Source organism: Dermacentor albipictus, chromosome 10 (genome assembly GCF_038994185.2).
Source record: "Dermacentor albipictus isolate Rhodes 1998 colony chromosome 10, USDA_Dalb.pri_finalv2, whole genome shotgun sequence".
NCBI lineage: Eukaryota > Metazoa > Arthropoda > Arachnida > Ixodida > Ixodidae > Dermacentor > Dermacentor albipictus.
The window spans coordinates 27,234,709-27,247,158 of NC_091830.1; the positions used below are offsets into that span (position 1 = coordinate 27,234,709).

General features: G+C 48.0%; 1 protein-coding gene across 3 annotated transcripts in view; it reads right to left on the bottom strand.

Moving 5' to 3' along the window:
- Nucleotides 1-12,450, bottom strand: part of LOC139050565 (cGMP-inhibited 3',5'-cyclic phosphodiesterase 3A-like) — a 395,806-nt gene that overhangs the window by 300,733 nt on the left and 82,623 nt on the right. The gene's annotated exons all lie outside the window — the stretch shown is intronic.

Consider the following 12,450-nt stretch of genomic DNA (forward strand, 5'->3'; position numbering starts at 1 on the left):
TCCGCCGCCTTCCACCCGCCCCTTCGACATTGTCACGGAACTAGTTCGGCGTGTGTGAACAATGATTCCGGAGTTCCCCAACGCGGAGCTGATTTGACACGCATGGACAAGCTGCCGTGGGGACAACATATTTTGGTGCGTCTCACGCTTCGGCACCCCGCCAACGCCGTCGTCGGGCATCAGAGCGCGGTTGCCTTTGTGTACGTAAACTGCTCAGCAGAGCAGCGGCGAGTTGGTGATGAGTAAACGAACAGTCGCCGCGTCGTAGGACCGGCGGATCGAGTGTATAAAAACTGTGGTTGTGCGAATGCTGAGGACACTTCTCTTGAGCAGTCATGTTAGACTGAATCACTTCTCTTGAGCAGTCATGTTGGACTGTTACTCTTTTTCTCAAGCAGTCATGTTAGACTGATTTAATTTCTGTAATTAAACCCTTTTTCCTCGTTCTCGATGAGAAGCAGTTCTTCACTTCATCAACGATCTCAGCGTAAATAAGTTGGACGACGGCATGGGCCAGCTACCTTCGAATTCATGCCGTACTCCAATCTTGGCAAAGGACCACGAACGATGGTATTGAGCCCCCAATCCTGACAGTGTGAATAAGCGCCGTGTGTGTGTGTGTGTGTGTGTGTGTGTGTGTGTGTGTGCGTGCGTGCGTGCGTGCGTGTGCGTGTGTGTGTGTGTGTGTGTGTGTGTGTGTGTGTGTGTGTGTGTGTGTGTGTGTGTGTGTGTGTGTGTGTGTGTGTGTGTGTGTGCGCGCGCGCGCGCGCGCGCGCGCGTGCGTGTGTGTAAAACACGTTGTGGGGCTAGTTGGTGCATAGCTTTCAATAGAATAAGCGCGGAAAAATGACAGCACACAAGAAGAAAACCAGACAGGACAAGGCGCTCACACGACGTGCTCGTCGGTAGAGTTATCGATAGGTTGCGTGGAAAAAAAAGCCAGATATCGACGCGAAGTTTTGAAGCGGCAATTAAATGAGCGTGGCGCGGATATTAGTGGTTCGGCGTCTTTTAACTACGCTGGTATGGGAGCCAGCGCCTTTCAAAAAAATATATGCGGCACCGCTTCTTAAGGAAAAGCTTTCGCTTTGTGCGAGAGCTCCCGAAATTCGCTTACCGTAGATACAGCTTTTGCTCTTCTGCAGAATAGCTGAGACGCAGGACCACCCCCAGTTAACCAATCGGTTTATATGTAACCACTTTAACTACCTCTACAGATGCGCCGGCGACCGATCCTGTTCCTTCTGGAAGTACCCAACGAAACAACAAACGGTACCTAAGTACCCTCACCTCAACAAATATAGGCCTTCAGCAGCATGATTCCTTTATTCGAGCGAAGCTTTCTTTGTCTTATTTCCCGTCGCTTTACGCCACTGATCGGTCGTTTAAGAGCCGAGTAAGTGGGCTGATCCCGGAGATGTACACTAGTAATAAATAGGACCAATCGCGGAGACAGAGCGGTAAAAATTGGACCGATCCCGAAAATGATGTAATTGGAAACTAGGCCGACCACTGTGACTGTGTCATCCACGATCACGTGGGTCACGTGGTGTGATCGCGCACGTAGTCGCTATGCTGTAAAACGCGTTACAGACAAACAGTTGTACAGCATTTAACCTCGTTTTAAACGAAAACTTCGCTTCACTCACATATCAACATGTGCGTTGGATCTGCGTATATTTTCTTTTTTCGTTTTATCGAGTTTTGAGCCGCACCGGCTGTTTAACTGATGCACGCTCTAGATCACCGGTATTATGATCAAACCGAGCTGGTGGCTTGGCTTGGCTGGCCTTTAGGTAAGACAGTTCCCGTGCATAGCTCAGAACGAGCGTCATTATTTTGCATTGTCTCGTCCTGACGCCTTGCAGCTGTACATGGCACATCATGGGGGAGCCATCATCATCATCTGTCCTACCGTTCGTTCACAAAATGAACATGAAACAGAGAGTTCTCTCGCTCCGTGTCCTTCGTACGATGCATCATCAGCTCTATTTAATGAACATCAGTCGACTGCAACAGGAAAAAGAAAAAAAATGTGCATGAGAAGTGCATTGTAAAAAAATCACCAGCAGCAAATGCAGCGAAGCTAAGGTTACAGAGTTGCTATGCTCTCAGACCAACCAAAGAATTCAGCTCGAGCTTCACCCAGAAAACCCCCCCGCACGATGCTCCTGTGCCTCCGGGCTCCGGAACATATTTCCAGAGAGAAGCCGACATATAAACAAGATCGCCTCTGCTCTGACGTCACGGGAAGGAACGAACGTGATTCGTTGGCACTTCTGATGCAAAAGGATAGACAGTTGGGCGAGTTGGTACGGTAACATGATTTTGGCTTCTAGCGCGAAGTGAAACACGGACACAGAAAAGGAGCAGACAGGACGAGCGCTAACTCTCAACTAAATTTTTATTGAAACGAAGAACATATATATAGGCGATTGCAAAAACCGTAGCATAAGAACATGACAAGGTAAAAGCATCAGTTAAACATATCAGTGGGTAAGGAAGTCAAAGAACAAAAATTATTTCAGATTAGTACACGTACTGCGAAGGTACTAACATTCAATCACCTATATATATGTTCTTCGTTTCAATAAAAATTTAGTTGAGAGTTAGCCCTCGTCCTGTCTCCTCCTTTTCTGTGTCCGTGTTTCACTCCGCGCTAGAAGCCAAAATCACTTCTAAAGCACTCTGTTCTGTCTAATGTGCATTTCCCGGTGTCCGCTGTTCTGCCCGCGCTGCAAGAAAGTAGGAAGCGTCATTCAAGAAAGCCTGTATAGATGCCCTCATCTTCTAGATAAACATTATATTCATGTTAGACCGTGCTGCATTTTGCGAGTACACAGACAAAAAGGTTCAAACTCAATGTGTGTCTGTGTGTGTTCCTTGTGCGTTGCATCCTTTCTGGCTTCAGGCATTTAACAGTCAACATATACTGAACACAAACCAACCAGCCCCTCAGGATGTCCTGCTATGTACATTATGTCCCGCGCTTCTCGGTAGCAGGTTAAAGTCGATAAGGTGTAACACTGGAAGCGACAACGACAAGAAAGAGACCTCAACATGAACAACAGAGAATAACATCAAGTTCTTTAGACACGGCTCTGTCTATTGGGCACTGGCGTCCAGGTAACGGAGGCCTGAAAAAAATACAACCCACTGGACAGATGACGCGCTAAGACCTGTGCGGCCGCCAGAATAATGCGCTCGACGTGTATAGGTGATGCGAAATAGATACGACGCGCACTTAGACGAGGCAGCGGATAAGATAACGAACCCAGACACAACCATCGGGTGACGCTGCCCCCGACTGAGCTCTCATTTTCAAGCACTCAAGGCACTCAAGCTTGCGCGTGCAAGGCGGCAGAGCCTTTGAAGAAACCTCTGAGTATATAGAATATTGCGCAAGAAAGCGCACGAACTTCGTCTGCAAGTCGGGCACCAATGGAAGGTGACGACTGAGCAGACCGCCCTCTCGTTACGTTCGGTGACATCACTTAAAAAAACATTCACCGACGATTAGGATACTCCCAAATGCGTAATTTGAGCGCAGCTCTATAAATGCTTTCGTTTTGCGATGTTTCGGCTGGCGTGGACAATCACTCTCGTGCGGCATGTTGCAAACGGAGCCAAGCGAGGTGCAACTGCCTCGCTAAGCGGGAGCTCACAAGAGGCAGCGCGTGGGGCCAGCGTGTGGGTGAGGCGTGGGCGCGACACCCCGAAGCCGCCGCCGAACAAACCTTCCAGACGGATGGATGGATGTTATAAAACTAAATTGTGGGGTTTTACGTGCCAAAACCACTTTCTGATTATGAGGCACGCCGTAGTGGAGGACTCCGGAAATTTCGACCACCTGGGGTTCTTTAACGTGCACCTAAATCTAAGTACACGGGCGTTTTCGCATTTCGCCCCCATCGAAATGCGGCCGCCGTGGCCGGGATTCGATCCCGCGACCTCGTGCTCAGCAGCCCAACACCATAGCCACTGAGCAACCACGGCGGTTGGATGGATGTTATGAGAGTCCCCTTTGGAACGGGGCGGTGGGTTGCGCTACCAAGCTCTTGCTATTATTATACTGCCTAATGTCCTACCTAGGTAAAACAATAAAAAAGAGAATAAAAAAGACACTATAAACTACCCCACCCAAATTTTCTGATCCCCTATTTCGAACTGTGCTTTTGTACGCCTCCGTTTGACGACCCGCGCTATCCGGCGCCATCTCGTAGCCACCGTGGCCGCACTACGCTTTTCTGCTCGCGCTTTCGCCATACGCTCCTCCGCTTTCCGCCTCAAGGTCCCGCTGTACCCTCCTCTCCGCTTTCCTTCTCTCGCCGCTTTTTTTCATCCCCCGCTGCGCACCACGCTCCCTCTCATCTTTCGCTGTGCTCGTTCGCTGCGTTACGCCGGGAACGCCGACGCTGGCCGCTAGAACGGGCGCCTAAAGGCTGCGCTCTAAAACACTACATGCTGTCCCGATGCACATATCGTCCGGGAGACGATACACTGTCGAAAGAGCAGTACGTCATCTTCCATCACCTACAAAAAAGCGCGTTCATGCACGCCCTCCCCCCCTCCTCCCCCCCCCCCCCAAGAGGCTACACGCTTTCCACGCCGCACTCTACACCCTATGTGCAGGCACTGCGACCAGCTCGCTACGCTATATCACAAGGTCCGGGAATGCCAGAACAACCGAGATCTGGATCCAATACCCAGTCCTACCAACAAGCAGCGAAAGAGTGAACTAGCCAGCTCTGGCCCGAATAGTCAGCCATGGCTTACAGAAAGGGTGAAGACGGCGGGTGGAACCAACGGAGTCCCAGACTAGGGTATCCCGTCCATCAGCCAGCTCTTTTCAATGTATATGAAGTTATTCCTGCTCCTCCTCGTTTGTAGGCGCGCTTTATTGTTTTATCTTTTTTTTTCTAATGCGAAGATTCTTTGTCTCTTAGAGTGCACTTTGCTGCAGGCTTGTTCCTGGCTCACCAGATTTGGGATCTTTTCGATACAAAAAGGCAAATGCGTTCGGTGGTGGGATTGAAACCAGGTTTGCCCGGAAGGCTAGCTGAAATAACAGGTTAACCGCTGACAGGTTAGCCAGACATTGGATGAGCATTGAGACCTCTCCGCTGTCATGTATATAGCTAGGTGCGCCCAAAGTGAAGCTCCCACTTAAGTACGTTTCATTTCTCTTTTTCACCACAGTAAGTGACCGCAATAGAGAAAGAGAGAATAAGGGTAACTTATCGGAGTTCGAATTTTCGTTAGTCCCACAGCCACATGTAGCGAACAGACGATGAAGCCAGGGAAATCGTGACGAAAATTAACTGTCGATTTAAGTGAAATGTACAGGTAACAAGGAAAACGGAAATGAAAGTGAACGAAAACACAGCTTACCACCAGTGTGTGTCGAACCCGCACGTGTATCCACGGCAGTGACAGGCAGCGCCCCCTCGCTGGCGTAGCGGCGAACGGAGAACACTTACCGCCACTTACAGGTCGCATCGTGAACAACGTAGGGCACGAACTATATGAAACACCCGCCGCGGTTGCTCAGTGGCTATGGCTGCTGAGCACGAGGTCGCGGGATTGAATCCCGGCCACGGCGGCCGCATTTCGATGGGGGCGAAATGCGAAAACACCCGTGTACTTAAATTTAGGTGCACGTTAAAGAACCCCAGGTGGTCGAAATTTCCGGAGTCCTCCACTACGGCGTGCCTCATAATCAGAAAGTGGTTTTGGCACGTAAAACCCCATAATTTATTTTTTTTTAACTATATGAAACGACGCCGAGGCAACAATAAGCCCGAAACACGGCCCCGAGCGGGAGCCGCACCACGGTCCGTGTCGTCCATGAAGCGACATAAAACTCGGCGTAAGCAACACCAGCTGCACAGCGCGCGTAGAAGATGCCGGTCTATGCGGAGGGGAGATCGAGCCGCAGCATCCCCGACAACAACACCGCACGCGTGCCGGCTAAATTGAAAAGCGTCACTCTTTGAAATCCCGGGCGTAGGAGAGGAGGGTGAAAAGGGGGGAGGGAGGCCAAGAAAGAAAGGGTTTTGAATGTTTCCGCTTTTCCATCAGCGACAAGCCAGGCGCGTGAAATTTCGTGCGCGCTCTCGTTTCCGGCGAGGGAAGAACGTTAAGACGAGAGACGCGAAATGGACAATTCAAAACAAAACGAAGGAAAACGAAGAGAAAAGCTCGAAACGGAACAGGCTTCACGAGGAACTCACCCCTGCGTCGCTCGTAATATGCCAGCCGAATATCACTAGCTCACGGATCGCTAAAGTCTGTGTCAAGAAGCCCGGCGTTGGCATTCTGCTTTTTTGCTTTCAAATAACAGAAAAAAAGAAAGAAAAAGGAAAATCATCACAGTCCGGTGACTCAAGCGAGTCGAATGCGAGCTAGTACAGAAGACGCTTTATACACTGTGGAATGCTGATGTGATACCCGAGGCATTTCAAACGAGCTACGTATTGAAAACTACAGGCTCTACTCTAAGTCTGCCCCTCGGATGGTGAAAGCATTCGAATGCAACGAGGCGGGCCAAACGAGGTCAACGTTAGCCTAAAAGTACGAGGCAGTCGGTAATGGAACGACATTTACCGTCTAACACATCGCAAGCGATTTCAAAAGCCTTTCTGCCCGTACATGCAGCTGCTCTTCTAATGGTAAAGGCGATGTCATCGTAATGGAACACGAATTTTCTACGTGAAACTTGAAAGCTCGTGTAGCCAGTCAATGTGCCGAAGTGCTCTTCTTGTTACTTTTTTTTATGCGAAAGCATTATATGGCTCACGAGGTGAAAAACACAGCGTAGTTGGCGGCGTTGGTTTGAAAAGATAGGACAAAAGGGCTACGAACCCTCGACTTCTGGTGAGAGTAAAATCCACGACCTTCTGTGTTAATTGAGGCGAAGTTAAATTTAGACGAATAAAAGAACGCAGGCATAGCACGCTGGTCGCAATGCTCCCCCATTCATCCACGCAGGGATAACTAAAAGCCCCTTGAATTTTTTTTTTAGTTTGGCAACGTTTAAATGTGCACGTAAACGTAGAGAACAAGTCGGTGGAAAAGTTGCGAAATGATGAAAGTACAATGTTTGCTGCTGCCCAAGCAAGCGAAAACTTACAAGCCTTACGACAACGCCGCTGATCACTTGCGTGTTGTTCAACATTAGAAACTGTGAATGTCCCAGTGGCGTTGTCATCATCAAAAACATTACCATCAACCTAACTGAGGTCCGCTGCAGGAAAACGGCCTCTCCGAGCAATCTCCTGACTCCATCTCATAAATGCAAATTTTTCTTAATTTCCCTCTGCCATCCTTGAGTGTGTTTCCGTTCTTTTCGCACCCGTTCTTTCAGAAACCGCATGTTATTTGCCTTAGGCAAATAACGTCTGCCTACCAACGTCTCTGTCTCTTAGCTTTGAGTAGGCTATCGACTAACCTAATTTGCTCTCCCATCCACACTGATGTTTTCTTGTCGCTAAACGCTAAGCCCATAGTTTTTCATACCATTTCTCATTGCACGGTTCCGAGATTATTCTGAAGCTCCTTCCTACACCCGTGGGGAAACCATCGAGCACATAATGTTCACCTGTTATCGGTACGACATCCGATGCCTCTCACATTCTGAATGACTTTAAACCGACTGAACTCGAGGCCATTTTAATAGTCAAGGACACTCAAACCATGACCACATCCGTCTGTCACGAAGAAAAAAAAAAGTTATTCGCGTACTAGTGCAGTTCTTGAAGTTCACTGATCGGAGTGACCGTTCATAGTCCTCCTGTGCATCTTCCTGTGTGCCTGTGGTGCTCACTCTCTCCCTCTTTTCCTCTTTCTGTTCTTCTTTACCCTTACTACCTGTGCAGGGTCGCAAATCGGACGCTAATCGGGTCGATCTCCCTGCCTCTCCTTTCCTTTCTTTCACCCACTTTCCCTGTTCGTTTACTTCCACGTTCTTGCCCTATGCGTTAGCCCCGTTAAAATGCCATCACTGTACACTCTTCTGTTCAAGGTTAGCGACAAGCTGCCGGTAATTACCAAACAGCGTCTGTCGCATGTGCGCTCAATTTTTATTCTTGCGAAAATTTTCTGCAAGATAGCGTGTTCTAGGAAGCAGAAGTTATCACTGAAAGATCGCAAAGGGTATAGTTAGTTAAATAAAAAAAGAAGTCTTAACCATCCTTTCGCGATGCCACAACTTTACTCTGACGCACGGATGCCCACGTAATTGAATATATTTTAGTGCGGGTCGGCCTGCGCGGTGCGTTCACAAAAGAGAAAGCATTCGAAGAAGTATTAGCCATGCACAGAGAAATAAGCGATCAATGTTTAAAGTAACAAACATCATCTCGTTAGACATAGCGCGGAGGTATAGGCACACACTGGTGAACTTTTCCCTTTTTTTTATCCTTCTTTCTTTCTCACCTATTTCATCCCCTTGCCCCTCCCCCAGTACAGGGTAGCCAACCGGAGATAATCTCTGGTTAACCTCGCTGTCTATCCTTTGCCTTTCTCTCTCTCTCTTGAGGGTGAGCGCGCCCAAAAGCATCAGCCCCACAAAATGAGCTTGTCGGACTTCACTGTTAAGCCTACGTGATCCCACAGAAAGCCCAACCCCGGGGACTACACCGTCGCCTGAAGACCGGCTTAAACTTTGCTGGGCAATGCTGTCGCTGACTTGAGCTGAATGCGGTAAGCCTCTTTAGCTTCTGTGGCGTATGCGCTATTTATTTATTTATTTATTTATTTATTTAGCAAAAACTTCCGGCCTGTATTACAGGCCTTAGGCAGGAGTGGGGTACGGAAATAACAAAAACAGAGAAAACGTACATTGCAACAGGAGAAGCAAACAACGAGACTCGACCAGAGCCCGAAACATGCACAAAAGCAAGCACAAAAGCAAAACCCTTGGGTCAACATAGATTACATGTGTGCCGCATTCTTCACTCAGGGCTTGTAGAAACAAGTTCACCGCTTCGGAACTGACCACTTTTCCAGGCACCGTTTATCAATCCTGATTTCCACGTATTTAGGAACTTTCTTTTTTTTGCTGCTGGCTCTTAAACGCGCTTGATGGAAGTTTCGTTGATGTGCGTGTTTGTGCGGCGTCCTAACGTTATGATTAAGACAAACGTAGACGGGGACGACTCGGACTAGAGCCGTAATATAATAATGTTTTCTTCTTGTGTTATCACTCTGTAACCATTATTAATTCATTGCTTGTGGTGCAAACGGCGACAAAATCGTTGCCAACGTTTCAAATTGCAAAGTTAGGTATAAGTAAATAAATAAATAAATAAAGCACCAAAGAACACATATCAGATCCTCGTGTCCCATCAAGTCTGGCACACTTGTCTTAATCGCTTGTGTAGCATTTGTGCGGCCCTGTTGCTGCATTTTAGGGATGGTCCATCAACCAGACAGGTGCCATCTCTTGATAAGTTGCCTGTCGTTGGCACCTTTTTAAGCTCGAAACTGCTTGTAGCCTTTCTATGATCGAGCAGACGCAGCTGCCCGATCTGCCCATGATGGTGTCAACTGCGTTGCCATTCCTCTTTCGAGAGCCGACGCGGCGAAAAAACTTGACACACTTGCGCGTGACCTGACATTAGACCAGTGGAATTCATCCGATTTCACAAGTGCACGCCTCCATACTCTGGACCCTAATTTACAGCTCCATATTCCGTCCGAGCTTCCACGACGCGACTGCACCCTTCTTATCCGTCTATGGCTTGGGGTAGCATTTTCAAATGCCTACTCTTTCCTTATCGGAATGGCCAACAGCTCACTGTGTGACTTCTGCGGGTGCAACGAAACGATCGAGCATCTTCTTTGTCAGCGCTCTCGTTTTAACCCACAAAGAACTGTCCTCTCAGCCACCTTAGACAAACTGGACAAGCGCCCAATGACAGAAGACAAGATCCTTGGAACCTGGCCTACGCGAACATCAGCGCGATCCGCTATGAAGGCGCTGCTGCGATACTTGAAAGACACGGGACTTTCTGACAAATTGTGACAGTACACTGTGTGGCGCAGGACTGTACGGTGACACTGCGTAAGACTAGGAATGCCTTTACGGGTGGCGTGACAGTGCCCACAGAAATAGTTCGTGTGTACGTGCGTGTGTGTGCTTAGGTTTTTTTTTTCTTTTTCCTTTTTTTTATCCTTCTTTCTTTCTCACCTATTGCATCCCCTTTCCCTTCCCCCAGAACAGGGTAGCCAACCGGAGATAATCTCTGGTTAACCTCCCTGTCTTTCCTTTGCCTTTCTCTCTCTCTCTCTCTCTGTGGCGCATGGTGTGTACACCCTAATTTACATTTCATTTCTAGGCCATGAATATGTGACGCGTCGTCTAGTGCTCGCATGTTTCTCACGTATAGTATCGTACATGATGCAATATTGACACGTGTACTCATCTTTATCGGGCGACCATGTTTCGCCGCCTAACAAAAGTTATCGCACAGCGCGGAACGCACCTGCATGTATCCGAAGTTTCTGGAAAGTTATCGATGCTTCTTTCCGCTTTCCGTTGTCACCGAACCTTATGTTATCTGATTTCATCGCCTGACGCGAATGGTGTAGAACGTTGTGGAAGGCACGCGGTTCCCAACGATTAATCTGGAACATTCGTCGATTGATGTATAAAAGCCGACGCGCTTGACCCGTTGATAACATTTTCGATGATCGCCGACCGTGTTCGCCGCTATCGTTGTGCTATAAGTGTAGCCTGTTTGTGGGCACAGGTTCGCCCAATAAAAGTTAGTTTTGTCGTTCACAGTATTGCTACTGTGTTATTCAACGTCACCACCACGTGACAATATATACGAAGAAAGGAAAAAAAAGAAAGCCACGATGGCCGACCGGTCCGAGGCGCTGCGGAGCGTTGATGGCGCAATCGGCGTGCGACACGCATTTCTATGGATTACACTTTCCCGTTCTTTTTTTTTTCTGTTGTTGTGGATGAGCCGTAACACGGCAGTGTGTGGCGTAATAATTACGGACAAGTACCTCAAGTTTTGTTAACTGCGCAGCTTAACTAGAGTACCCCGCAGGTATTTAATTATTATTCAACATCTATCACGCCTTTAGGACATACTTCCAGTAGAATACACCAAAGATTCGCTACAGATTTGCGTATAATCTTTACGAAGGTTTTGGCGGAGCTGCTTTACGGCTAATTCGGTATTTTCCATACGTTTGCAGAAAGTTACGTAGATCTCCTATGGGCTTTTTTTTTTGTGCAGTTACCGTTTGTTTGTTTGTTTGTCTTTCTTTCCTTCATTCTTTCTTTTTTTTCAGCATAGCGCTCAGTATTACCTGCAATGGCTCTGTGGTGTTATGTTCGCTTGTTTGCTTGCCCTACTGGGTGCTGAGTAAACCAGATAGACCGTGACGCAGCCCAGTTACTTCCACTGCATCAGTTTTATGCTTCTCCCGACACGGATACCGCGTAGCCTCTGCGAGAAACTTCCTGGGTTCTTTTCTCTCTTTTTTTTATGCCATAGGGTAGAGACGACGTCCTACGCAATCCCGTTAGAACGAAGCGGCCAATGGGTGCCTTTTCTACACCATTGAAGGCAAATGACACGTCCTGTCGTAAAACAATCGGTGAGTAATTGCGAATACTTTACACACAGCGAGAGGGCGGGAAGTAGCTGTCTTTCAGGCGCCCGGCGCTGTGTGTGTGTGTGTGTGTGTGTGTGTGTGTGTGTGTGACGTTACTTTTTCGCGTTTCCATCGATTGGCTGGTGACGCACTTCGCATTTTTGCTCGGGAAAACCGGACAATGGCGGCTTTTAGCTAGCGCCGATGCACCGACGGAATGTTGCGCAAGAAGTGCCCGAAACGTTGGAAAAATGATAACTTGAAAGGGCGAACTCGCAAAATTCGTTTTGAAAGTAGCCTCGGGTACATGGGTGGCCTCAGAACACGTCGAGAGCGAAAAGCTCTGTCGTAACACAAAGGACAGCGCAGCATGCACCTTTCTAAGCTGCAGATAGGGATGCCTGAAAAGTGGCGTTATACCAGAAAAAAATTTGCCGATATCGATTATTCATCCGTACCGTCTGGAAATGCATTCATCAACGCGGTAAGTTACAATAGAAGCGCACATTTTCATCATTTTGTATTAACATACATGGTAGTTACATCTTACAAGGCATGTGCCGTTTATTGGAAGTGTACATTTTTTTCTTGGAAGTTTGCTTGTAATTTACGAGTAAGATTTGAGTTGCGGCATTGTTACCTGCAGTGTACGTATGCACCATTCCAAACGTCAAACGTAACAATTAATGCTGAGCGTTAGCAGAAACTATTGAGCGTGTTAGCACATCGCCGTATCCATCCAGAGGCAAATGGGAACGTACTTACTCTGTCCGAGGTGATGAGCTTCAACCTTAATGGAAGGCGAATAACTGAAGGCTGCAGTGCCGACTGTGT